Source organism: Bemisia tabaci, chromosome 1 (assembly GCF_918797505.1).
Source record: "Bemisia tabaci chromosome 1, PGI_BMITA_v3".
Lineage (NCBI taxonomy): Eukaryota > Metazoa > Arthropoda > Insecta > Hemiptera > Aleyrodidae > Bemisia > Bemisia tabaci.
Window position 1 is genome coordinate 77,417,234 of NC_092793.1, and position 24,373 is coordinate 77,441,606.

General features: G+C 40.3%; 1 protein-coding gene across 1 annotated transcript in view; it reads right to left on the bottom strand.

The window, feature by feature from the left end:
• LOC109043992 (cell adhesion molecule Dscam2) overlaps nt 1–12,831 on the bottom strand; it is a 168,404-nt gene extending 155,573 nt beyond the window's left edge. The window contains 1 exon segment of the mRNA XM_019061421.2: nt 11,669–12,831. The gene's annotated coding sequence lies outside the window, so the exon portion shown is untranslated.
• Between the last annotated feature and the right edge of the window lie 11,542 nt (nt 12,832–24,373).

Sequence of the window (24,373 nt, forward strand, 5' to 3'; positions counted from 1 at the left end):
AATTTTACCCTATTCTTAGTAAATACACGGAGATTTTTTTTTTTTTCAGTGCATATAACCAAACTTTTTTTTCAGGGTGTGTTCCGCACTGCAGGGGGCTCATGAACGATACCGTTTCTGGTCTTGACATTTTTCCCGCGAAAAAAGATGGATTTAAATTATTTTGCGTGGATGAGCGACACGGTGGGGACTGAGGGGTCGGATGGTGAGATGGAGGGGGAGGGGGAGGGGGGAGGGGGAGGGAGGAGGGGGAGGGGGAGGGGGGTCGTAGTGGGAGTCCGGTCGGGGGCCCGGGGGCCACTGCTCCGGTGTCATCCGAAGCGTGCGGGATTAATCAGTTAATGGATGCTGGGAATTTTCCCCGGTGCCCTAAACCCTCCTAACTCCGTCCTCGCTCGGAACATCACACACTCCAGCATCCACCTCCGGGAAGAAGAACCGCGTATCATCCATGTAAATATCAAGTGAAGACACGCGATTTTCGCTTCGTCTTCTTGGTCCTTGCATCCAGCGTTGCCATTTTTGCTGCTCCGTTACTGCAACGATGGGAAAAAGGAGAGTTTCATCGGAGGAGCGGCAATCCGGGGACCGGGGCGTCCTTACCTCTGAAGCGGAAACACAATTACATTTGTATTCATTACACCCCCGCATAATGTCCATAGTCTAGGCAACCGTCCGTGTGTGTGAGGACAGCTCGGCGCTTCCTAACCTCTCCGGTCGCGGATCTCTTGCAGCATTCAACAGCGTCTTAGCATGTGCAAAATGCGTCGTTATCCCCACGAAAGAACGTAACTACAGTTGAATGTTGCCGAATTTTCCCCGCAAGTTGCATTTTCACGGAAAGAATTTTGGGTATTTCTTTCTGGAAATTTTACTGATTTTTCCTCTGTCCTCATGCAAAAATCAGAAAAATGTTGGAGAAAAATCGCAAGGGCGTACGCGTGTGCAAAAATTAAAATGTTTCAGTCAATTTTGCAATCTTGGAACAAAGTTAAGTTCTTATCCGGGACGAGTAGGGCAATTGAATTTAGAAGTAACAGATTATCTAGAAAAACCAGGAAATTTGTAATTCTCTGTCTTTTGTAATACGATATGGATAAAGTGTTGAATCCTAAGTAGTAGGCTATGTTGAAGTGGTAGATCTTAGGCGCTGAATCGATTGCGCGTGGTCCCGAGGCTCCGCGCGCGATTCACCGGGCTCGTGAAGCTTTTCTGACCAGAAAATCCCACGGCGGCGTGCTGGCGCCTACAAACCTAACAGGGATACTTCACGCATTGCGTAATGCGTGAAGTATCCCTGTTAGGTTTGTAGGCGCAACAAGTGAGGATGGATAAAAATTTAAAAAAATAAATTTTTTCTCTTTTGATTACTATCTTTAATGAAAGTCATCGGATAAGCTTGCAATTGTAACTTAAGACTATAGAACTCCATGAGTTTTTAACAACTCTAGCCTTGAATTCACACGTGTATTCGTGATGCGTTGCAGCAGCTCCTAATTCTGAAGAGATCTCATGCAGAGAGGATACTTTGAACTTTCCGTTCGGATCCGTCTAGATTCAGACTCACGTTCTATCAACACTTAAACCGAATTTTAAATGACGGATTCTCCTTGACGAATTGAATGATCAAAAAAGGCTTCATTATTTATTTCAACGCGATTAAACGAAAATAGGTGATACAAAAATCTCAGAGTAAAATTGTGGTTGCAAGGAGAACCTAAGAATGAAAAACATGCTCTAAACGCGCGGGAGAAAACGACACGATAGTCGGTGAATTCTCATCTCTCCTCGACTTTTTCCGTAAGAAATATCCGAGGAATTCCGCTTCCTCCTCAGATGGAACTTATTTTGATTTAAGTTATTTCTAATTAAACCGAGGCATTCAATATAAAATACCTAGCCTGCCGCATTACTTCAAGAAATTAACCACTGCAATAATACTTTCTTCTTCCTCAGTGCCTTGTTTTTGTGAAAAGGAGTCCTTCGCATCAAGGCACTACACCCAGTTTGAGAGTTAGATGATAAGACTACTCGTTTCCAATCTTCCTCTCATGCTTGGTATGTCTTTCATGATTCACAGGATACTTTTCCCCTTTGATCCGTATATTCTATTTTTCTATGAACCAGAAATAGAAATTGTTCATGTTCTCAGCTGCTCCTTCCAGGATGAAAAAAAAGTTGCATAATCTTATCAGCATTGCAATTCCAGCAGTTCGTTGAGATGTGAGTAATTGAACTATTAAAAAGGAGACGTAGCAACAAGGCAGAACTTGTAGAATGCATCGCATGCATTTTTGTTATTCACAATTCGTTCATCCGTTATGAAATCCCCCGCTTTTCAGTAGCCTGTAAGCAGTCTCTCGTTGACCATGTTTCCAAAATAAAAAGATATGTCTTCCGTACTCGACTTGATACGTTTAATTGTAAACTCATAACAACAGTTCCGCATCACAAAATGTTGTCCCAAAGTCAAAGGAAAGTTATCATAACTTTTCTCTATTTCAGTATATAACGTAGCAAAGTAGGTATTTAACATTCAAATTTTCCTAAAATGTTCTTTGTTGTAACAGTATGAGCTCTCGTGAGAAAACACAAAATGGATTAAGGGGAAAAAACGAAAATACAAAACAAAACAATAGAAACAAAACAAAACAAAAAAACACACTAGAGTTTGAAAGCGAGAAATTAAGAGCCTGCTTGATGATCCCTCCACCCTCCCGCTGGGATTAAGAATAATTTTTGGACTTTTTCCAAACGAGCATCAAATTACAATAAGACACATTAACCCTAGCAAAAGCATGAGACTATCTCCGGCAGCAGATGTAATTATGAAACCGCGCCCATTATGTAATCTAAGGTAATTTACTTCCTATAAAAAAGCAGGCCCATTTGTACGGAGGTGAACGCAACGAGTATTAAAACAAAATAAAACACAGGCAAGCTTCCGTGGATGAGTTTCGAGAAGCCCTCCCCCCTTCCATTCCGCGCCACCCCTATTCGGCCTCCAAAAGTTTAAATGAGCCACTCTATTCGTCGCTTAAACCGAAATAAAGCCTATCCGCATTCTTTTAGTGAGTTTTGGTGAGCACAGAGATTAAATTGCAACAGGGCTTGTCTCAAAATGCATTTAAGCCCTTTTTGCTTTTGGAGGAAGAGCCTATTTCACCGTACTCGGATCCCCTCTATGAAGAGCACCGACTTTTTAAGTTTTTAATACGTACTAAGTATGTGCTTTATTATCATAGCCCGGGAAGATAATTGAGTTTTGATATTTTCGAATAAACTTTATCGCCAACTTTTCTTGCGGGACTGACGGAATCTGCTCGGCTAACTTTTTTAATCACTATTTACTTACGCGCACGTATACTTTACTTAAACATGAGCGAGGCGCAAGGAAGACGGCTTCTTTTATCCTCCATGTCTTATTATAGATAGTTTTTGTTCCTGTTTTTGTTCCTTCCATTCTTTCTCTCTATTTCTTTCTATCTTCTTTTCTTTCTTTCTTTCTCTCTCTCTTTCTCTATCTCTCTTTATGCGCTCCACTAAACTTAAAATTTAACCCTCCCCCTCAACCCTTTTGTATTTTCACTGATGTAAACACACAGAGGTGTAAATGCATGGTCTTAGATGCTAAAGCACCGCTTTAAAATAAACTTATCTTAATACTACTACTCCCTTTCTTCCTCTCTTTAAAATTTAACCTTTCCTCTCAACCCTTTGTATTTTTAGTGATATTTCCATGTAAATTTATTATTGTTACTGCCCTCTTTAGAGGTGTAAATGGCCTTAGATGCTAAAGCACCGCTTTAAAATAAAATTATTTTACTACTACTACTACTCTCTTTCTTTCTTTCTTTCTTTCTTTCTCTCTTTCATAAGGTAGACAGGAATGATGAAAAAAGTTAGGTTAAATGAGTGGAACTTTCGGTTACACAAACTGAAAGTTCGGTTTAACAAACCGAATAGTTGAGTATCTACTGAACGTTCAGTTCATAAGACCTACACTGGGGAAAAAAAAAACACATTGGATGTAGAGTCCAGACTCTTTAAAACATCGACAAGAAAAAAGACTCTTGTTTCAATCAGATTTTTGCTTAAATCAAGATCCAAGACTCTTAATTTGAGCGGATTTCCTTTTGATTTAAGCAAAAATCTGATTGAATCAAAAGTATTTTTTCTTGCAAACGTTTTCAAGAGTCTGGACTCTAGATCCAACGTGTTTTTTTTCCAGTGTACCTTTTCTATTCAGTAAAGAGTATCTTTTGAAAATGTAAAATCCAAATGACTCTAAGTATTTTTCATTCCTATGGCTCACTTAAATGAAAGTTTACTAGAATGACACGCAGTACTGAAATTTCGTTCGAGGGAAGATTTTGCTTTTCAACCTATACGCGAAACGCAATTTGATGATATTTCTCATCATCAATGTGATGATTTAACCATCGCCATTAAACGAATATTCCACTCATCACACAAAAAGTTTCGTTTTTCTGGTTGAAGTCAGAACAAATTAAGTAAAAGCCTCACGATGCGAAGACGCAACCAGTGTAACAGAGCAACCAAACAAAGGCTCTGCAACAATTGACTGAGCTCGAAATGGACAAATGAAGCGTTGATGCTGTTTGACAGCACTTGTCATGATTGTAGCGAGCTGCCAGATTGCACATTTCATTGTCAGCAATTCTATCGTTGCGCCTCAAAGTTTAAAAGACACTAACTTCTACCAGGCATCTGCGATGTGTTTGTTCTTTTCAGCTGATATTCGAGAGAGAGCTGCTTGATTTTCGTGTGAGTTAAGAGCATTTGATTATTTAAAATCTTCCTTCTACTTTGATACACTGTGTTTTGCAAATATAACGATTCGCTTGGGTGTTGGCCTGATTTAGAAATGACGTCACTCCTGAGAATCCCTATAGTCTGAAAGTTATATTTGGAGGTCAACGCTCAGATTCCACTACTGATGACTGATGAACCTAAATCCAAGCAATTTCTGCACGGAATCTAATCTCATTTGCTAAAACTTGCCATTAAGGTACTCGCCTCGACTTTCAACTCAAAATTCACTTACTTCGTCGTCATACTGCCCAACAAGCCGTTGTCGTACCGCCTGAACACGTTTTGCGGCATCATTAGGCGTGTTTTATTCTCAACAAGGTACCTAGCAACTATTATCTAGTGAAAATCAGCGTTGACCTCTGAACTTAACGTCTGCCTCAACCGCGATCACGTTATTTAAATTAATAGAGTAAAGCCTCCATAGTATATTGCCTCTGAGTGTAACCTAACTTAACTAACCCTAAATTACATAAGAGTAAAGCCTCCATAGTATATTGCCTCTGAGTGTAACCTAACTTAACTAACCCTCTAACTTAATCTGACATGATGTAACCTACTTTTGTGGCCAGAGGCGATTTAAATCAGGATCCTCACTGCTATCTCCCCTACGACTTATAGGTTGCTGTCGGGAAGCAACGTTCAGATTTTCCTGATTGAACACAGTCCAGTTCGGCAACTATTGGAGAACAGCGATTTTTCAGTTGGGTAGAAAATACGATTTTTGACTTTTCACTAGAACACTCCTACACCCGGGTATATCTCAGAGACTGAATTGTAAGTTGTTTAATTCCTCATATGCCAACAGAGAGATTATTGTCGCACTTTTATCCCAAAGCATTTAGCCCGCGACAAAACCTTTAATAACTTACTTGGCGTGGACTTGCATGCACATATCAAGGATTATACACTCCTCTATAAGATACCAAAATCTTGATACTGGGTTTTTTGTGGTACTGATCTTCTCCCTGGAGTTGGTTATAGATTTATCTTGATTAGAGGTCTGATATCGCGAGATGAGTTTTTACACGCGGTGAAGGTTTTCGATTTGGATTGCGTTTTGCAAAAAAGAACCACGAGCATTCCAATGTCTCTAAGATTGTGCAACTTTTTCCACCTTGCAAATATAAACTGATCACCTGAATAAGTTTTATCCTTACTCTTGCTGAATTCAAGCCAAAAATTATGTTTGTAAATTTAATATTTTATATGATTTCAGTTGTTTTTATTGCAAAGAAAGTAACTTGCACAATCCTAGCAACGTTGGAATGCTCTATGTTCCTTTTTACAAAATACAACCCATTTGATGATCGGTTCTTAGGAAAAATCTTGCGGGATCTAAGTTTTTGCTTTTTAGTAGGTTTTTCTCGGATCAACTCTCAAGTAAAAGAAACTGCCCCCTACCCTCCTTAGCTCGTAACTTAATTTTTGGGCGTCAGAGCACTAACTACATCGTGAACTCAAATTTTGAATTTTGATCCAACTTAACAACAGTCGCCTTTGCCTCCCGGACCGAGGTCCCTTTTCACGTGGAAGATTTCAAACCTTAACGCTCCCTTCATTCTAAAGTTAGAAAATGTCAGAGATAAAACTTGTATAGGAGAGAATTTTCTCGTGCTTGTTGTCGTCAGCGGAAGAACCAATCAGCTGCATCTAACGAAACGACACAACGCGCTAAGCCGCGGAAAATCGTGAGCTAAGGCAGAGCGGAGCGCCTTCAATTTTTTCGTATGTAACACGCACAACCGGAAAGCGCGAATAGTCGCATCACGGCGCCGGTGGCATCCTGAAGCCGAACCCACACGGAAACCGTTCACACATTTGCGTCTCTTCCACTGTTTATCGTACGAGACGATATTAAACGAGTAAAAGCATTAGTTCAGTATAGTATTCAAACCTGTACATATGTTCAATAGTATGTTTTTTTTAGGATTATTTTAGAATTAAGGTTCCAAAATATGCCTTTTTAAAGTGCTGCTGCAACAGATTTTGTCATTGAAAGTATATAATGTCTCTGTGTCTGAAGTCGGCCATTTTTTAATTTTAGATAGTCTCGTGAAGTGTAAGATGGGTGAACCAATCAGGAATGGACCTCCTTCCTCCCATGATAATACTCTACCTATGACGGTACTATAATAGAGTGGACGGTGACCAAAGACAGTATGTTTTAAAGATCTCGCACCGCTATCTTCTCTAGGGCGTAAATGTTATTTTCGGAGGTCAACGATCAGATTCGTTTATTGATTACTGATGACTAAAGAGTTGAGCAATCGATTTAGCAAACATAACCTAATTTGAGAAAATTCGCTTAGCCGCGACATTAATAAGCCATTATCTGGAAAATTGTATGCTTGGCAAGTTCAGCAAGTTAGTAATCATCATCCAGCAGAAAGTACCGCCGATCACCTAACTCGATTACGTTGCTTGGATAGTTAGAGTAGAGTCTCTAAAATATTATCTGTATGCTGCCTTGCTGAGAAAAAACGCCGTATGAGCCTTCAGACATTACCAAATTTCCTTAGGCAAATCACACATTTTTGGGAATATTTGTAAATGTCTTTCGTTTTTTCTGAGAATTGGCTTCGTACTTTTCTGAAAATTTCAGAGTAAATTATTCATAACTTATTTCAAAATTAATTATTTCCGGAGAGGAAATTTGGCAACATTCAAAGGATCATACGGCGTTTTTTCTTAGCACGGCAGCGTGTTAGATCCCATCGCTCACTAGGAGGTGACCGGTGTCCATTCCGGCATCGGCGCGGGGGGCCCGACTTCCAGGATTAATCCCGCTTTGTAACTCGGCCGAGGCCGGGATAATCTGGACGCGTTTCACCAGCCGAGTCGCCGCGGATCGCGATTAGGACACCCTGACGTAAAGACGTAACTGCTTTCCGGGTTGAGCTCCATTGTCCATAAGACTTCATGCACCCCTCGGCTCACGTGGGAAGCGAGATACGCTCTTCGTCGGAGGAACGACAACTTGAGAGGAAACAATTGGAGCAGTCGCTTTGTCAGGGACCCGATTCTGATCAGCAGATCAAACGATATAAATTGAAGGGAAACGGCCTCCCCTGCCCCCACCCTGCGCACCCCTCCTCCTCGGCGGAGTCCCGCGCAACATTCCGCTGCACTGCTCACCTAAAGGTCGCTGATGCGCCTCAAAGCCGTTGTCCCGCGCTCTCATTGAAAGGTGTAAACGCCACGGTGGAATTTCCTCCCGGACCAACGGACCGTCTCGAAATTCGCCGCGCGCTAGGCCTCTGCTGATACCGGCGCCGGCGTCAAAACTAAGCCACGACCAAGGCATCCCTGCCGCGCTAAGGAGGAACGCCGTATGAAACTTCAGGCGATGCCAAGTTTCCTTCGATAAAACGCAAATTTCCTCGTAAGCTTATGAATATTTTCTTTCCAATTTTTCGGATAATTTTGTTCGCAATTTCACCTAAAGATTCTGAAAATTCAAACGAAAAATATTCATAACTTTCTTCAAAAATAAAAATTTTATTGGAGGAAATTTGGCAACGCTCGAATGTTCTTACGGCGTTATTCCTTAGCACGGCAGATCTCTACCCGCGTGCTCCGTGCCTTGTGATGAACTCCGCTTTACAATCTGTATAGGAATCGTCCGTGCTTCGAGGAAGACAATTTGATTACAGCGACTAAGCTTCGGTCCGTATTGAACATCGTAGTATTCCGGCTCAGGTAACCGATTTTTTTCAGTCGTAGAAACCAAATATCGGTTAACTGAACAAAAATGATTTCTATGACCAAACATTTCGGTTGCTTAAACCGAAAGGTGGCAAGTCATTTTTCCTAAAACATTTTTTCCTACTGCAATTTTTCCTGATACTTTTTTCCTACTGGTTTTTTGTCCCATCACAGTTAGTCCTACGAGTGAGATGTCCTACTGGCTTTTTTCCTAGGGGCATTTGTCCTAAATTCAATTTTAAAACTAGGGGATCGAGAACCCTAGTAGCAGAGTTATATAAAAAATTTGTTTTTAAAAGTATAAACCGTAAATAACCACAAGCTAAAGAATATTCATTGTTTATGTAATGGATGTAAAGTTTTTTAGTTAAAAGTTTACTAAAAAACTTATTTTATTATGTAACCCTTAGTATAAAAGTTATATAACCAAATTCAAAGAGTGTATAAAATGAATTTTCATTATTCTTCCTGGCTGGTAGCGCACTCTAGTTATGAAGTGTGCAAGTTTTCATATGCGTTACTACCAGGTGGTGGATCATCGTAGAGTTGTGACTTACCTTAAATCCGCGCCGTCCTAGTCGGGATTAGAACCCTCACCTCGGGATGGAGTTGCAATCCGAAGTCCAGTACTTTACCACCAGACCAGCCAGGCTTGATGTGAATGGGTCCCTAAATTCAATCTCTTAACTATCGCAGGCCTTTGAGTCCGTAATATTTTGTTTATTGACGGATTCTTATGATATTTTACCAGACTTTATTATTTATTATTTATTTATTTATTGTTTTTTATTTCATGATGTAATTTTTTCATTTTCATTTTTTTTAACTCTCTCTCATTTTTTTAGCTCTCTCTTTTTTTTAACTATCATGATTTTTAACTATCATTTTTTCTAACTCTCTCTATTTTTTTTAACTCTCATTTTTTTAACTCTCTCTCTCTCTCTATTTTTTAACTTTATAATTGCGTCTTTTTCCAGTTTTAATTATTTGGGCCTTTTTCTAGTTTGAATTTATGTCGATGTATTTATGTTATTTATTTATTATTATTATCATTTCCTTTTTTCTTTTAAATTTTTATAATATTAATTTAAACATTTTAAAAAAAATCAAAATTTTTAAAATAATATTTAATAATATTTTTAAAATATTAACAAAAATAATTATGATATACTTTAAAAATATTATAAAATATTATTTTAAAAATTTTAATTTTTTATATTTTTAATATATTTTTAAAACGTTTTAAAAATATTCATTGATATCATCATTCATGAAAATGAGATAGGTTTACGTTAAAGTCATTCAGGTCATTTATATAACAGTTATATTAAGCAAATTAAGCAAAAGGATACTATGCGTATAAAGAAAATTTATAAAAACCCTTCCTCAATTATATAAATTTTATATAAACGTTATCTTCTGAAAATATGAATAATTATTTTCATGGGCATTTTATATAAAACTTATATACACGATATATAAACTTTAGTTAAAATGGTGATTATATAACCGGTATTAATTCCTTATACGTTTGTTAGGAAGGGGAAAGTGAATCATGCTACTAGGGAAAGTAAAAAAACAACATAGGTACCTCACAAGTTAAAGTTGTGGCCGCGTGCCCGTAAGTAGTGGAGCTTCATCCTCCTCCTTATATTGAGGGTATAGAAGGCTCAGTTTGTGATGCCTCCTGTTCATGCGCTTATATTCGGCTCGCTGAGAAAACTTTACTCTTTCTGAAAAATTTCCCTCTACTCTACTCATGTTTACGTTTCAATTATTATTGGATTATTACGACAAACACCCTTAAGAAAAAAGCCAGTGGGATATCTCACTCGTAGGACTTACTGCATGTAATGGGACAAAAAACGAGTAGGAAAAAAGTATTAGGAAAACCTGATGTAGGAAAAAAAAATTTAGGAAAAATGACCTATATAATGATGAATATGCTGAACGATGCTGAATATGAACTGAACTTCTTCTCCATGCATACTGACGATAGGCAATTTTTCCGATTTTTTAACCGATGGATCAAAATGAAATACGGTCCGATGGTTTTTCGTGTTTCGACTAGGGAGAGTCGGTTTACTTAGTGGCAATCTGTTTGACCTAAGTATCAAATGAGTCACGACGTTCTGAAAACATGAACGTTCCTCATAATAGCGCTGCGCCATTTAATGTTTTTTTGTTCTTCTTCCTGCTTTTCTTTGTTCTTATCCCCCTTCTTTTTCACCTTCTTCATCTTCAACTTCTTTTTCTTTCTTTTTAAGTACTTATATTTTATTTTCCTCTAACCACATCCTTTTTCTTCGTCCTCTGTCTTAAGAAGAAAAGGAAAAAAAAGAGACGAGGAACTTATTTCACTGAACGCCTTCATCCAGCTCGTTATCAAATATCATACATTACTATGGTATTTTTCGACGAGAAACTCGAATTTTCAGGCATATTTTCAAGATTCGCAAATCCAAGATGGCGGGTGTAGCATAGAATGCTATCTCGGCTCCTGTTCCGTCAATTTTTTTTGAAACTTGGTATCATATCAGAGAGTATTTTTCGACGAGAAACTGGAATTTTTATCCACAAAAATCTGATCGTTAGTTTCTTTTGGTTTAACTATGAACTTCAGCGAGAAACCCCATGATATCCTACCAAGAATATTTCCATGTAAAGATGAGCCGTCAAGCTGAAAATTCATTGCCGAAAAGACAGTGAACTCCACAAAATAGACGTTAAGTAAATTTCATAAATATTAATTTAAAGTTTCTCCTCCCTTCAGTAGTATTGTTGAGAAAAAGCAAAATATAGACAAAGAATATTTTTAAAAAAACCGATACAAATTTTTCAACTTTTTTGTAGTACAATGGCACAAAAAAATTGATAAATTATTATCGAATTTTCAAATTATTTTTTGTCTATATTTTGCGTTTTCCCGATAGTAATGTTGCAGGGAGGAGAAACTCTAAATCAATAGTAATGAAATTTACTTAGCGTCTATTTTGTGGAATATCACTGTATTTTTGGCGACGAATGTTTAAACGTAAAGTTTGTCACATTCAATGTTTTCGGTTGGATACCCACAAAGATAACGATCCGGTAAAGAGCGTGACATTAAAAATGTGAAACAGCTTACCTGACTAGAATATCTCGAAGGTAGAAATGAGCGCTAGAGCGAGTGTAAGTAGCTACTGCGTGAAAGCTCTTGCGGTGTGGTGAAATCCTTTTCCATGCTTCATTTTCTCGAGAGTGCAGTTCCGTTTTTCCCGCCAAAAAAAACCACGAGGCCACTCAAGAGTGAAATCCAGCGACGGATTAAATATTCAACAGCTTTCAGATCGAATCCATCAGCATCTAAGTCTGCCTCAACGAACCGTCCTCATCCCTCGACAGTGTCACTTTCTAATCCTCTCCGATGAACTGCAAGGTATCAGAATGCACGGCACTTATTCGTTGATACAATCACGAAACCGTCCGAGATGAAAACGGAATTTCGCGCCTGAGAATGATTATAAAGAGTGTGCTGCGAACGGAAGCTAGTGGAAACCTGGCACCTTGAACTCGTGAATGAAGCAGCGAATCATTGCGTCACTTTATGTGAAGTAACCTATTTTTCTTAGAATTCTTAAATGATAGCGTTTAGAATATTACCCAATATTCACTCTTATTGATTCTCCATTCCTCGTTTTCGACAGCCAAAAAATCACCGTCACCAGTAAGCATTGCTCTTCCTTTTACACGTAAAAAAACAAGTTTAAGCGTCGAGCTGTGGACATTATATTTAACGGGATAAAAATACCCGAATTATTTTTTATGTTTTTTTCACAACGTGCAAAAGAAGCACGACTTTCGCTTTCAAAGACGAGACATCATCGATGGTTCAGTCAAATCAATGGAGTAACAACACCAGTGACAAAACAGGACGGAGAGAGAACTATGGATTCGTGTTGTAACCCTGTTTTGCCATATGAATAGACGTGCAATTTTTATAATCTACTACGAACTAGCAATTTACTACCGATGACTCGATCGAATCCACGATGAAATGAACGTAGAGTATGCGTGTGAGAAAATTCGTATGAAAATGTTTGCCCTGGTGCGGTCTAATCACGTGGAAGCGAGGCGCGAGTTTCGTTATCAACCGATTGGTCACCGATGACGCGTTGAGATCAACGATGATTGGAGCGGCGAAAAAAAGCACGTGGTCGCGGACGAAGCGAAGCGGGGGCGAGCGCACTGACGCCGAGCGGAAGCGAAGAACGACTGAGGACGAGAAACTCGGGGCAGTCACCCTCACCCGACTCGGGTCCCCGCCCCCCGGCTCGAGGGGGTGGCGCTGGAGGTGTATGCGCTGCGAATCCCTCAATCGAATAGGCAACCCTAATTGCTCTGTGATAAGCCGGCGTCGCGCCGCGCCGCGTCTCCCTCTAAGCTCGATGCTTAACTGACGTAAGTGCAGCACGGATTACGACTCGTGAGTGCTCTCATCAATCCGTGACGTCACGCGTTCGACGATCGGGGCTCTTTGATTGGGTGCGGTTGCGGGCTCCTCGTTAGGCGACCTAGGTTGGGCTCTCAGTTCTTGCACTTGCCTCGTGATCAGGTGCAATTGAGTCGCTCTCGTAACGCAGCTTTCCCTAGTATTTCACACTCTCAGCTGTGGGTGGAATTCAGAGGCGGATTCAGCAATTTGGCAACACCGGTTTTCCTTCATTTAAACCTATGCTAAATAATCGATTCTTGTCGGAGCACCTAGCCGTTCCATGAATCGATACATTCTCATAGGTTTAAATGGAAAAAAGACAATGTTGCCAAGTTGCTGGATCCGCCAATAGTGGAATTTGGGGAGAGCCCGAGTAGGCCTGCCCCCCAGAAATCTTTTGATGAATTTTACGAAACGTGCGTGACGTATCTGGACGTATTTCGACTATAGGGAACTAAGTGCCAAATTTTCAATTTTCAGTTTTTAGAGGATTTGTATTCTACATCATCTGAGCTACTCTGAGGTATGAGTATGTCCCGGAAAAACTCATCTCATCCCGTTTGAATAGCGCATGAAAGATCGTAAAACGGGGGACGGAGGATTACGAATTAAAGCAAATGGAACTAAGTGTGGTCCCCTTTTGATGTAATGCGCTAGTCGGGATACTGCGCTCTATCAAACGGAACTATGTGCAATCTTCCTTCTATCTCGCAAAATTTAGTTGACTCTCAAATTTTTTGGAGTTTTGGCAATTTTTATCTTAGAGGAGCTCTTCGATTTTCAAACAAGCCGCGGAGATTCAAAATCGGTCCATTAATGAAGAAACGCCAATGGTTTTATCAATACTTGCTCAACTGGAAAGTTTGAAAATTGCACATGGTCCTGTTAAGAGAAAATCGTCCATCTTTGATCACTGTGATTGTATTTCAATAAACTTTTCGATGAGAAAAAATCAAAATTTTTCTTATGTCGACTCAGCTTTTCAAAATTCTGCTCGTGGAGGCTCCCTGAACCCCCTTTGGAGCTGTGAAAGTCTCTTCGAACTTCCCTTCCCTGGTAAAAATTGGCGATAAGAGCTGCGTTTCAAAATAACATAGGAATTCTTATAGCCGGTTAAAGGAGGCTACAGAAAATCATACAGCTGGCTGTAGAATGCGGAGAAAATCATACGGCCGGGCTATACGAAGCGATAAAAAATTATGCAGCCGGGCTATAGTTCTTATCGCCGGGCTTTACTTTATCGCATGGCTATTGCTTTTTCGCCATCGATTATAAAAGGCTATAAGAAATTGTGTAGAAATTCGTGTGCTTTGGAAATCATTAAGTTTGATACGGAACCACCTTGATATTTACAAAACACACATTATATTTTCCTTTAATACATATTTTTTTTCATCAATTAAAACGAGAATAATCCATACAGGATGTGCAAACATTTCAAAATCTTGAGTTAAATAACGCTGACTCCGCCAGATTATATATTAGAGCCTAACACAAAGCGGAGCGACGACGCGCTGGCGCCTACAAACCTAACAGGGATACTTCAGGCATTGTGCAATGCGTGAGGTATCCCTGTTAGGTTTGTAGGCGCCAATGCGCGTTTCGTGCTCTCTGCCTGCCCGCCGCGCCGCAGCGTGCCACGGCGTCTGAAGCAACTATTTCACACCAGAGGTATTGCACAGTATCATACGAAACTGAAGGCGCTCTAATATATTAGGAATGGCAGGCATCCTTCAAAAGTACGGAGCTTTCCTCGCAAAATAAATCAAGATACTATGGCACAAAAAGAGAGCGGTAGTTAAAAAACTCGCCAAGTCCTAGCATCCGTAATTAATAACGTTTAGCATACACTTTATCGCCTGGCTGTTGCTTAATCGCCATCGGCTATAAAAGGCTATAAGAAATTGTGTAGCCGGCTATAGAAGCTATTGGAAATCTTACAGCCGGCTGTAGGTCTATGGTATTTTGGAACGCAGATTCAACTGCCAATTTTTACCAGGCTAATAAAGAGCTAAGAGCTAATAAAGGCTTCACCATATTGCTTGGGCTGGGATGTCTTATATGCCTTCAGATTCTTCATGATAATTTACCTTCCTGGCCCCCTCCACAGAGAATTCCTAGTTACACCGATGTTCTCGGCTACTCTGATATTTTTCCATCTCATTAATAGACTGATGTAGTGGCAACGCCATTTCACGTGAAGCTCAAAAACAGAAAGCAATAGCCAGAACTTTGAGGAGCAGTCTGCCAAGTGGCCCCTATTTCTGAAATGGCAAAGTTAGTTGTTCCTGAAAAAGTAGAAATGCAAAAATCGAGGCATGTATGGGAGCAACAGTTACGTAAAAATTGTCGTAATTACCAATGAGACAGCAGTAACTACACGACACCTCGCAAGGCAGCAATGCACACAACTGTCATGTGCATTTTAGCATCCTCTCTGCCGATCCCTACGAATTATTCTTTTCCTAATAACCTAACCTAACCCAACCTAACCTAACCTAACACGTAGCTACATGAACGGGGTGGAGATGTTAAAATGTTACTTATTGCTATTTTGCGCAGCATTGAATGAAGAAATCTCTCGTTTTATAGTTTTCATATAAAACTGCAGTTGGTAAGAAATAAGTGCAGATGTTATTGCGTTTCGCTAGCTCTATCTTAATGAAAATCCTCGAGAGGCAAATGTATTGACGCATAATTCTGAGGAACAACTAAGCGAACTTTTTCGGTTTTTGTTCCTACCGATAGCTTCTTGTACCTTTTAGAGGGAAAAAAATGGAAGTGAAGAATTTTATCGAGGAAATGTTCCACGGAGTTTTGGAAAGCTTTACATGCAAATGGCAATTACCGCTTGGTCAATTATCCGGCCACTTCTGATTAGTCGACCTCTCTGTGTACTCTGCGTCGGAATGTTCAAGGCCTACCTGTGATCCTCAAAACTGGCAATCAACGCAAAAAAGTGATTGACTGCTGTAAAGTGGCCATTCTACCCCTGATTTTTGGTAATAGAGTAATAAGACTTTTCCAATACATAGTAGAAATACTGAGGTAGTAGCAGATGGTAATGGTATCATAGCGTAAATGTTCACTACATCAATTTTATAAAATGATTTATGTAAAATACGTATTGAAGCAAGAAAAAATTTAATTTTACCCGCGCCTTACCGAGATCTTAAATATACAGAAAATTGCAGAAATGTAATGTATTCGTATTATGATTTTTTAAAACCATTGCCTGTTATCATCATTCTTTCTCCGCTAAGCGTTTTTATGGTCCACATAAAATACATAAAAGACATGACGCGGTGCCATAAATAAGTGTTTATAAAAAGTTAAAGGAAAGTAAATGTTTCTTTGTTGATACTCAAACGCCTACAAGGAGTGACGTAATGCGAATGTTGATAGACTCAACACATGGTTAGACTAATTTGAAACTTTCTTTGAGGCCAGACAAGCTTTTAAAGGCAAAGCATTTGTTGCGGCTGTTCTTTTATCGTCCTTCCTCCGCTGAAAAATTATTATAAAAGGGAAGCTTCAGAGTTTTAAACGAATTTCTAGACATAAAGAACATTGAGAAGATTTGGTTCTTACTTCCTCCTCCTTCCTTCCGGGCAAAGTTTCAACAAAAACAATAAAGTTCCTTAGGTTTTACGAGGTAAGTAATATTAGATTCGCTCTCTATCTAATTTCATGAAGTGTACGCATAATATTTTATGCTTCGCATTTCTCTGCTCATAAAAAAGAGGGAAGAGAGGTAGTTCGCCTCGGATGATGCGTCGCTTCGGGGTTAAAATCGAGGGATTTTTAAAAAATGAATTTACAATCCTGCGTAATTTTATTAGACCTCTCGGCGATGTCAGTGCTCTCTTTCTTTAAAAGTTTCCACTTTCAGTCCCAGAATCGTGCGATTTTCCGCTCTTTAAGAGGCGCTAATTGGGACTTGAAAAGAGAACTGTTGGAAGAAAGTGCCCAGTAAGTGAATCTTCTTGAAGGTATCATAACTAATGAAAAAATTAAAGTTATTCTTTCTCTCGAATCGAGTTCAAACTTGCTGCGTTAGTCTAATGCAGTGTTAATGTAAATTAGTCGGTGTAAATTAAATTACTGTAGGTACAATGCCAATTTCGTCGGTGCGCAGCACCACTTATAGACTAGCCAGATGAAAATCAGTATCATATCAATGGTGCAGAACACCACCTTTTTCCTCAGTGTAAAAGAAATAAAGTTACCCTCTCGTAAAGATAGGTGCACAATCAAATTATTTCTGAGATTTATGAGCTTGAAAGTGTTTTTGAGGCCTAAAGGAGACTCTCGTAAAATAGTGAACAATATTAAAGACCATTTTTGTCAATGCTTCATTCATACAGACGTGCAGACGATTTTGTACAGACATTTCGGCCGACATACTTTGACCTGCTCTTAATGTTAAATAATTTAACAGCCAAGAAGCTGTATAATCAATCGGCGTGTAAACAGAATTGCAGTAAAATAAGACATGATTGCTGCAAGATTGAACTATACTAGGAACTTTATCGGGAAGCCAAGGATATCCAGGCTGCACCACAAAAACTTAGCGTTTCTGATTTCCAAGAGGATCTGACTACAATACAATGCATTTGTACACTTTTCATGATTTAAATTATTCAACATGAAAACGCATTCATTCCAGGATGCCCGCGGGCTGATTATTGAAATTGATAGACAAAGCTATGGACAAAGAAGACCCCGGGCAAATGAGGCGATCCTACATTGGTTGAAGGAAATTTTTTCGATGGACAAAGGTGATGAGTGATAGATTAACTAACGGCAACGGACAAGAAAACTTTAGTCGGTCCATTACTTTCCCTCTCAGTCTATAACAACCATCCGTTCCAATCAATCAAATCGCTCCATACCCCTTATGTCTTCTTTGTCTATCGCTATGTCTATCAATTTCAATAATCAACCTGCTGGACGACCGCTCAAGAGATGAGTACACAACTGGCTCTCACCCCCGCAGGATCCATTAATATTTTTCATGTTTAAATTGACGACTGGTTGCTCAAATGAAGATCGGTTTATATTCTATTTTATCAATATCATGCGTGCCTGATACGGCGATGGCTGAACAAGAAGGGCTGATGCCCTAATTAAAAGAAAAATAAGAAAAAAATGCCATTTTATGTCTAGCGCAGGTTCTTGTCGAGAATTCAATCCAATTTGATGACTTCGCTAGTCGATAAATGTAAAATGGAACGTAAGTACTCCAAGGAGAAAGAACAAAATCGCTTTCAATAAAGGATATAGGCAAAACGGTTGTTTCCAAGTTCAAATAGTGGTATCTCTTGTTTTAAGTACTTGCATTCACAGCTTGTACCTCACTCAGTGGAATCGCCGGGTCCACGTGTTTTATATAAACTTGGTAAGATACTATGAACGATAAAAAAAAATGCGAAAAGACTTATGCGGACTATTCGCAATTTCTAATGATGAAATATCTCCAATTTGAGCCGCAGGACACAAAGGGATTTTTTGCGAGTAATCAACAATTATTTCCGTCAAAGTAATGGTGGCTGTTTTATGAATTTTCATTGCTTACTAGCAGCTCCCGAGGCTTAGATTTTCTTTAAGTCTTAAAATGGGAGATTAATAAACTTAAGTATAATTAGGTTTCCAAGAATAATTCATTCCGAAACGATTCAAAAATTTGTTTTGAAAAGAATAAAACAGCGAACATTTACATTTTTCATGGAATCATATTTAACATCTTCTGTTCACACACCTTGGAATGAAATTCGACCAATCGTGAAATTCAGTTATCGTCTGGTTATATAGAAGAAATGTTTCAAAATCATAGGTCATTTTCGTAAGTTCAAATGGACAAATTCAACCGATCAGTTTAACTAAATCAGACTTTATCCAATTTCCTCACTGGTCTTGTATCCTACAAGAAAATTAAGCCACATTCCGACTTGAAATTTCGTGACTATATTTCGCATAAGTTTTGGAAAGATCATAGAAAGTTTCGAGACGTTGTTTTGTTTCGATCTCGGTCAATACAGTGAAACATAAAAAAAGATTAAGGAATTCAAAATTCAGTCAGGTTTAATCCGTCCAAATGTTTGCACGGAACTTTCTGAAACAATTTCATACCCAAAAGTTCGATAATATTGTGACAATATCCGCTGAGTACTCGCTCTCGACGGTGGCTGGACTCAGTGGCGTGGCGTGAATTGCGATACATCGATTGTTATGTAATTTAAACCTATGGAAAAGGATCGATAAACGGGGTGTTCGCAGCGAACACCTTAATAATCGATTCTTTACCAGGTTTAAATTACATAACAATCGATATATCGCAATTCACGCCACGCCACTGGCTGGACCGCAGTGACAAAAATTCAACTGAAAAACCCGGCAAGTGGGTCGGTGGGGAATAATCTCCGGACACGCGTTTAGCGACTCTATCTGGAAAATAATCCTCTGTGTACGGGGCTTTGTAATTGAAAATGACTGCCAGGCAGCGGAAGCGGCAGTGGAAGCAGGAGCCAACATTGACGATTTTTATCCGGGGACGAGCAGCTCATCCCTGCCGCTAAATTGCACGCTTCCCGCGGGCGCAGGGACCTCCAGGATCAAAGTTTGCCCCCACTTCAAAAGCAATCTAGTTTTATCTTGATGCGCATTACGCTACCATCGCCCGCCTCAAACAAATCCCTTATCACGATCCTGATGCATCAAACATTTACAACACCAACGGACGTATATTGACCTCAAGAATCTCAAAGTCTGATTCAATTCTTGGGTATCGCCCACGAGGGATCAACTGTTGATGTGGGGAATTAAACGCAAATTTTCGGATAATTTTGATTGCATTTTGCAAAAAGGAACCAGAAGCATTGCAATGGTGCTAAGATTGTGCAACTTCATCCTTGGCAATAAAATCACTGAAACCATGAAGAAATATGAAAATTTACATGATAATTTTTGTCTTAAATTTACAGTTGTCAGCGAGTAAAATAGGAACTGTTAATGGATAATCAGGTTTTCCTTCCATGACAAAAGAAGATGCACAATTTTAGCAACATTGCAATGCTCCTGGCTCCTTTTTGCAAAATGCAATCCATTGATCATGCTGAGTTTTTATTTTTGGTCCAATTGACCACATTTTCCATTATATTCACCGAATCTTCCAGTTGAAAAACTCGAAACCGGTAAAAACTAGTCACGGGCGGTTACGATTGAACATGGATAGCGTTGTTGACGCTACTCATCCGCAAAGAAGTAGAAAACCAATGAGAACGACGAGCACGCTGCCGTGCTAAGGAAGAAGGACGCATGAACATTCGAGAGTTGCCAAATTTACTGAGATACAATGTTTATTTTTGCGGAAGGTTATGAATATTTTCCTTTGAAATTTTCAGGAACTTCGGGTAAAATTGCGAACAAAATTATCTGAAAAATTGGTAGGGAAATATTCATAAGTTTACCAGAAAATTCGTGTTTTATCGGAAGAAATTTGGCAACGCCTGAAGGTTCATACGGCGTTTTTCCTTAGCACGGCAGCACGTGAGTAAAGTTGTCTCGATTTAACATAAAGTTTTGAATGACTGAGTACTTGACCCTAACGGTTGAATTATTATATTAAAAGAGCAGGTCGTATCAGGTGGTATGTGTTGGCTGGTATGTGTGTAATATGAATGGTGTAGTCGAAAAACTTACCAAGTCCCATTATCCGTACTCAATAAGGTTTAGCATGATTTTTGAACTTCATCAGAGGAAAAAAAGACTTGATTCAAGCAGAAGTATGCTCAAATTTACCGCCAAGCAGATTCTTTTATGAATATAGAATATAATGCTTGTAAAAAGAAGAAAAGATGCTTATATGAGAAGAAAAGTCACTTAGATCAGGGAGAAATCCGCTTTCATTTAGCGATTTTTTTCCGATTCAAAATAAAATCTTCTTGACGGCAATCTCAAGAATGTTTTTGCCTTAATCAAGACACTTTTTTCTCTAAGAACATTCAAAAATAACGCTAAACGTTACTGAATACGGATGCTAGGACTCAGTGAGTTTTTTGGACCACCGCTCTCTTTTTGTGCCGTAGTATCTTGATTTATTTAGCGAGGAAAGCTCTGTACTCTCAAAGGATGCCTGTCATTATTGATACATTGGAGCGCCTCCAATGTCGTATGACACTGTGCAACACCTTTGTTGCGAAATAGTTGCTTGAAGAGCCGCGCAGTGGTACTCCGCGGCGCGGCTAGCAACCAGCGTAATACGCGCATAGGCGCCTACAAACCTAACAGGGATACTTCACGCATTGCGCAATGCGTGAAGTATCCCTGTCAGGTTTGTAGGCGCCAGCACGTTTGGCGATGTTAGCACGCCAATCCGCTCTGAGTTAGGTATTACTTCAGCTCGCGGAGTCAGCGTTTTTCAACTCATCATTTTGAAATGTTGGCACAATGTTTGACCGCCTCCTCGAAAAAATTGAAGATGCCAACTCGCGGTAAATTTCCCACGCATTAGGTTAGGTTAGGTTAGGTCTCGGTCGATTTCACCTAAATCTTTGATTGATTCTCTACTTCAACCTGACGGTTGATTAGTAATGTTAAAGGAACAAGTCGTATTGCCTCACATCACATCAACTCGCCAACACGTACAGTCTGATTTAAGCCTATGACCACCTCTTTGGGAAAATTGAAGAGACATCATCTCGCGGGAGGTTTTCCACGCGATGCCGGGAAGAAAATTCAAAGGCGGACTCATCACGGCGCAGCAGGGGTTTCCTCGATGAAAAAGGCGAAACTTTAGTCGAGGCCGAGGATCGTAAAGTGAAAAATATGACGCTAACGGCTCATTGACGGGTGCTCCGTCGCGGAAGGATCGAAGCGATAAGTATTGGGAGTGAACTCGGGGCGGCGGCGGGGGAAAATCGTCGAAAGCCAGATTGCCTGTCACGGAAGGAACAGTTTCGCACGAGACGGAGGCAGCCCCGCAGCCGAGAAAGACCTAAACTCGGCTCTATACGGAATACGGCGGCAATATGAACCTGTCCTCTCCGTCTTTATAGCTCGTAAACAACAAGATTAGGAACCGCTCCCAGGATCTCCTCTACCCTGCTCACCGAAAACCACTCATCTTCCACCGTCCATTGTGTGTGGATACGTGTTTTTCGCCCAGCGCAGCAGTTTTCTCTCCAGAGGCGCTACTCAGTGCAAACTTCCATCACGGCATTGTAAATACGCGCGGTGCTCTTGCTTCCGGCACCCGGTTCGCAGTATGTGTCGCCTTGCGGAGTTACGGAGCCCGGAAAAATTGGGTCAATCCGGAACTATTTTCCCGCCTTGACTCGCTCGCAAGGAGCTAAACTAGAGTGACGCGTCGCCGAAAAGAGGCGTAACGGCCGAGGGGATATTACTCGATAGTGGATCCATGTATCGTTTTTGTTCAAAACAATAGGACATAGCCTCAGACAAAAATTGTAGGAGTTCAGTCAGAGAAGCTGAAGAAGAGGAAGTTCTTGACAATTTCACTTTTCATTGCCATAAGAGTGAAAAATAAAACATAAAAACTCAAAACTCGTTCCCACAGAATACTCGATTGACTTTTGAGGCTATGTTTACATGTCGAAACAATTGATATCGATACAATCTCAGCGATGGAACGCCTGTTTGATGCGATTCATTGTCAAAGTCGATTTTCATTCCAAATCCCTTCCATCCGATTTAAAGGAACTCAGCGATACCCTGAAGCAGTGTTTTCAGTTTCAAACAATCAGTTCCGTCCTACATTTTGATTTTCACGAATTGAGTGAATCAATCGTTTGAAGAAACGACTGATTTTGACATCTGAATGCCCGCTGATTCTTCAAGCAGTTTTCTATCGTGTTGAATGCTCATTATTTTTTACTTTTAATATGAATTTTTGAAATATGAATTCAATAGTTTTTACCAAGGTCCAGTAAAATTACCGAGAAAGTTCAACAATTTTACCGAGATTTCTCGGTAAAATTACCAATCTCATGAATGGTAATTTTACCAAGAAAAAACTGGGATCAAATAGAACCCTGAATTCTTGGTAATTTTACCCTTTTCTGAGTAAATACACCGAAATTTTTTTTCAGTGCATATATTTTTCTTGACAACAAGATCAAGAAAGTTATCTAAAAATGACGTTGAGTATTTTTTCATTTGAAAAATGAAGTACAAAAGGACGTTTGCAGCGTCACAAAGCGAGATATACGCGTTCCTGCAGTTGCACCATCGATATTCTTCTCACTTAATGCTCGAGGAAAATACGTGAGGTGTGGAATTCGAGCGGACGGAGCTAAGCCCGGAGAGTTCCCCGGGTAGATTTCCCCGGGATCTGAATCTGCCTCAGATTAAAATTAACGTTGCTCGCGACGAAATTTCAGGTGAAGCGACGCGCCGCGCATCCAGGTCGGAGCAGTTAGTTTTAATTTGAAGGACGGGAGCGAGCCGCGGCCGGTGCCGGGTCCTACGTGATTGCGGCTAAACAAGAAAAAATGAGCGAGAAACGGGGACAAAAACGGAGCCCGATTATGAAGCGGCAACAATATAAAGAAGTAATTAAAAGGTGAGTGGGCGGGTGGAAGGGATGAAACATTTATTACGAGGGAGTGGTCATGGGTTCAGGCGAACGTATCCGCCGGGCATCAACCACCGGACGCCGGACTCGAGGAAAAAAACGACACATCTACTCGAAGTATGAGTCTATAGTTGCGAGGTTCTCGCTTTGCGGTCGAGCGTTTGAGGCAGGACCGGTGGCGGCTACGTGGGATCATCTGTTACGATAGTATCTTACAAATTTGTACCCCTTTCGGAGCTGGCCGTGTTCTGCTCTGCCCCGACTAATGGTCTTCCTGTCAAGTAAACACATCCATTAGTTCCCTTGAACGTGTTACTCCGCCATCAAAACAATCCACAATTTGCTCTCTTGCCCTCGTGGTTTCGCCGCTAGCCCCCCCCCCCCCCCCCCGCCCCCCGGTCCGTATCATGGCTCCCCTTGTCCCCTTTTACTCTGTCTCAATTTCTTCTATCCACCTGCCCGCCTACGTCTGGGTCATCTCGTGAGCATCCTTCCGGCCTTTTCGCTCTTTCGTCTTTGCCGCGTATAAGTAATACGCGCATAGGCGCCTACAAACCTAACGGGGATACTTCACGCATTGCGCATAGGCGCATTGCGCATAGGCGCATAGGCGCCTACAAACCTAACAGAGATACTTCACGCATTGCGCATAGGCGCATAGGCGCCTACAAACCTAACAGAGATACTTCACGCATTGTGCATAGGCGCCAGTGCGCGTTCCGCGCCGGCAGTACGCCGCTCCGCTCTGTGTAGGCTCTAATATT